Below are 4,876 nucleotides of genomic sequence, written 5' to 3' on the forward strand. Positions count from 1 at the left end.
TGAGGGGTGGGGGCAGAGAGTGGAGACAAAAGAAAACCACAAAACATTGTTAGAAAGCAGGAACGGAAGTGAAAGGAGACAATTTTAGAGAATTTCTTTATCTGTGGCTACCCGGATTCGAACCCAGGACCTTCGAATGAATGAGAGGCGAAGACCTTAGCCTCTAGGCCACTACTACCCCCCCCCCCCCCCCTCCCGCGCGCCATTTCAGGTAGGACCGAGTCGACTGTGAGGAGACCCTTTAGATAACTTCTCAAACAAGCCACGCTCGTGAACACCCCCGTTTGGGATTGAAACCTGGATTATCTGTCAACCTTGTACTTTTAGTTGGTGGTGTAGTGATCATAGGCCTTTGGACTTGCAACTGAAAAGTCGTGGGTTCGAATCCCGTCAGGTGCCCGACGTTTTGTCAGTGGAGAAAGGCGCTTTACACGATATGTCCTCGCTTCACCCAGATGGGAACGGGTACCCTGGAGGGAAACATCTTGTCAGTTTGTTCGTGTTTGAGTGAGCGCGTGCAATCAGGGGGAGACGATAATGTTTCTGAGTGTTTTAAGATCATATAGCTTGTAAAGCCCATAGAACATGCTGTTGAGCGGGGATGTGCTCTATGATTATGTAAAGATGCTATGTATTATTATTATTATTATTATTATTATTATTATTATTATTATTATTATTATTATTATTATTATTATTATTATTATTATTATTATTATTATTATTACATGTATTAGTATTGTTATTATTATTATGATCATCATCATCATCATCATCATCATTATTATTATTATTATTATTATTATTATTATTATTATTATTATTATTATTATTATTATAGTCCAGCGTGAAATCAGCTGAGCGAGCTTAGTGGATTGATCGAGTTTGTGCCACCAACGGCTTTCTTGGACGGAATCTCAGGGGCGAAGGCTGACTTGTTTGACAGGGTAATCAAAGTGAAACAGGACCAGATATGGCCTGTAGATATCACACAAGAATCTTACTCGAGGCGGCGACTCTGAGTTGTGAATGAAAACAAATCCGGAATTCATATTGTATGTTCAACCGCCAAAATAATCGGGAAAGTATCGTATTAAATATCAGTTCCAACTAAAATTAATTTAACTTTAAATGTGAATACATAAACACAAAGCAAAGAAGTAGAGATGTCAGTACTAGATCTATATGTTATAGATCTACCAGTAAGTCTAACTCTTTGGTAGAACATGACAATTATCATTTTTTAGATTTCACATTTGGCTGTTTTTGTTAGCCTTTCGCGGCCAGGAGCTGGTGTCATAATCGAGGTCACGATCTGATTATAGGACGGTAAAAAGTCGAGGAAAAAAACCAAGCACACGCAGCAGTCAAGAGATTATTAGGAGTTAGTTCCCCTCACATTTGTGAGGTAGACTCGACCAGCGTTAGTTAGCATTCATAATCAGGGCTTGAGATTGATTATAACTGGCCCCAAAGGGGTGAACAAGGTATATGTGGCAATTAAACAGCTTGGACTGCTATGTACATGTTCCCTTCAACTTTATAGGTAGACTCTTCCAGACTCACTTTAAGCTTACTTAATCAAAGCTTGCGACTGCTTATGGAGTGGCCCGTGAGGGGGCTATTTCTGTGGCCGTGAAACCGTTTTGAATGTTAGGCATACTGTTCATTGTTGATTACGAACGTCTTTTTACATTTAATTTAAGAGGTTTACGTTTAAGGGTGAATTTGACAGCGACAATGTTTCAAAATTAGGAAGGGAAGCAGTGATTATTTGATTATATAGACGCTTCGCCCCTGCGGAATCTTGTCTTTTTATGCGTGAAAGTGTGTGTGTTGTTTATTTGTGTGTTTGGTGAGTTGATTTTGGGGGTGAGGGGAGGGTGGGGGGGGCGGCTGGGCTTTTCCACGACCTGGCTCTTTCCTGTTCTGTTGGGGTTTTTGTGTTTTTGTGTTTCTATTTTTTGTGTTTTTTTCCCCAAAGTTGGATCCAAAATCTTGTTCCCGTCGTGTTTTTCTCTCCATTTGTCTTGTTTTGTTTTGCTTTTAATTACCGGCTGTTTATTTTGTCGGGGCTGTTTCTGTTCCTGTCTTGGCACCACGGGCTCCATAATCACAGGCTGTTGTCTGCCAGCTCTCGCTCTCTCTCTCTCTCTCTCTCTCTCTCTCTCGCTCTCTCTCTCTCTCTCTCTCTCTCTCTATCTCTATCTCTCTCTCTCGCTCTCTCTCGCTTTCTCTCTCTATCTATCTATCTATCCGTCGATCTTTCTATATATCCATCCCTCCATCCACCCATCTATCTATCTATCTATCTATCTATCTATCTATCTATCTATCTATCTATCTATCTATCTATCTATCTATCTACCACTCTCTCTTCATCTCTATCTCCCCCCCTCTCGCTCTCCTCCCCCCTCTCTCTCTCTCTCTCTCTCTCTCTCTCTCTCTCTCTCTTGTGGGCGGTTGGCGGGTGCTCTGGTGTGCTTTGCTTCTTTTTTCCTATAAAAAATCTGTTGTCCTTATCTCCCCTTTTTCTTTTTTTATATTTGTTACTCTCTTGTAACATCTCTAATCTTCTGGCGCTCATATGACCTTATGCAGTTGCGAGCGCCGTAAAACCTCTACTAAAACTAAAAAACTAAAACTCTCTCTCTCTCTCTCTCTCTCTCTCTCTCTCTCTCTCTCTCTCTCTCTCTCTCTCTCTCTCTCTCTCTATCTATCTATCTATCTATCTATCTCTCGGTCCCCCTCACTCCATCTCTCTCCCCTCCCTACCCCCTCCTCCCTCCCCAACCTGTCATCGTTTAAGTTACATCTGGAGTTCAGGGTAATGGTAAGCAGTTCTGTATATAGTACAGTGGGTAGTGTGGGTTACACACTGTCATATTGTTGGTTTCCTTTCCTTCTTTACCGCTGACAATAGTTTTTGGGTGGTTGGCGGGTGCTCTGGTTTGGTTTGCTCCTTCTTTCCTATCAAACATCTATCCTCCTTATCTCCCCTCCTTCTATTTTGTGTCAGTTACTCTCTTGTAACACCTCTAATCTTCGGCACTTATAATACCGTATTGTGTTGCAAGTGCTGTAAAACACTGACTAAAACTAAACTGACAATAGTTTTTGTCACACGTTAGAATAGATTGTTTGAGAGGCGGGCTGCTTTCATCCTGCCTTTGGTGGTGACTGTGGCGTGGTTTGCTGCTTCTTTTCTGTCAAATATCTAACGTCCGTATCTCCTCCTTTTTTGTGTACATTACTCTCTTGTAACACATCTATTCTTCGGTTCTTATTCATGACCTTATTGTATAACAAGTGCCGTAAGACTCTTACTAAAGCTTAACTTCTTTCCTATCACACAGCTGTCGTTCATATCTCTCCTCCTTCGTTGGTGGTTGGTGGGTGCTCTGGTGTGGTATGCTTCTTCTTTCCTATGAAACATCTATCGTCCTTATCTCCCCTTCTTCTTTTTTATGTTTGTTACTCTCTTGTAATACCGCCAATCTTCTGGCGCTCATATGACCTTTTGCAGTTGCGAGCGTCGTAAAACCTCTACTAAAACTAAAAACTCTCCTCCTTCTTTTCTTTGTATTTTACTCTCTTGTAACGTCTCTAATCAGTTTAATTAGCTTACATAATAGCCGAGGATTAGAGGTGTTAATGTTAAGTAACATACTGAGAAAAGAAGGAGGAGAGATAAAGACGATAGACATTCGAAGGAAAGAAAGAGAGAACCACACCAGAGCACACGCCAGCCACCCATCTCAAATATTCGGCACTTATATGACATAATCGTGTTACAAGTGCCGTAAAACGTTTTAAAGCACAAAAACTTGTCTTTGCCCTCATCACCGTTCCAAGTTTTCTGTTTGATCTATTTTTATTTTTATCGTTGGCTTTATAAACAGTTTACAGTTGTTTTTTAAATAAAGAAAATAAACACTCGACATGTTGGAGTTGGAGGTCTACACTGCTATGTCTCATTTATTATCTTCCCTTCTGCTGTCTCTATGTCCGCCTTGCTTGTCTTTCCCCTGCACCAAACAGCCGTTATCGTATCGATGTGTTTACCATTACTCAAACTTAATTAAAGTCTAAAAATAAATAAAAACGTAAACAGACGCAAACAAAACGGGAGACAAGATAGCGGGGACGGTGAAGGAGACGGCTATACACTTCAAAAGCTGGAAGACTGGAATAAGGGTTTTCCGAAACGAAAGACAACATCCCCGGCGTTCATGGCTTGGTGGCTGCGTGAGTTATGGCCGCCCCACTTCTGCACGTCACCTCGGCTCACGTCACGTCCGGCCAGGCGCGCACACTCGGCGCACACCGATGAAGTATGGGCGCCACTGGCGCGGAGGCCACACAACGCACGCACCCAGCGACAAACTGCGTCTTCTGCTGCTGCGCTCTGAGTCTGGTGCCGGGCTGGCTGGCACCCGTTTCCCGATGCACCGGTTCATACTCATAGATAATTGTCAGTAATAGATAGATTGCACCCAGTCTTTAGTCTTGTTTTAGTAAGAGTTTTACTGCATAATGTCATAATGTGAGCTCGCGAAACACAAGTTGGTTGCATTCACAACTATTCCTAGCACGGCTTGGTTTAGGTCAATATTTTTACTAAAAATGTTTAAAATTTGTGGTATAAATTATAAAGTCTCGGATTTTTAAAATAACACCTTTATAATTTTTTTAAATGCTGCTATCCACAAATTTTTTGTAAAGGCCAATGCATTGGCCACCCAGTCTTTGTTAATAATTCTGATTGCTTTGACTTTGTGGCGATTCTGAGAAAACGAAGTGGATGACACTTTGAACTGGAACCGTTTTGTTTTTAAAAGCGAGAACCACTTTGTGAAACGGTTCTCTTTACACC

General features: G+C 41.6%; 1 protein-coding gene across 4 annotated transcripts in view; it reads left to right on the forward strand.

The window, feature by feature from the left end:
- Positions 1-4,876, forward strand: part of LOC101864498 (coiled-coil-helix-coiled-coil-helix domain-containing protein 1) — a 17,026-nt gene that overhangs the window by 10,845 nt on the left and 1,305 nt on the right. The window lies entirely within an intron of this gene.

Source organism: Aplysia californica, unplaced genomic scaffold, assembly GCF_000002075.1.
Source record: "Aplysia californica isolate F4 #8 unplaced genomic scaffold, AplCal3.0 scaffold01212, whole genome shotgun sequence".
Classification (NCBI taxonomy): Eukaryota; Metazoa; Mollusca; class Gastropoda; order Aplysiida; family Aplysiidae; genus Aplysia; species Aplysia californica.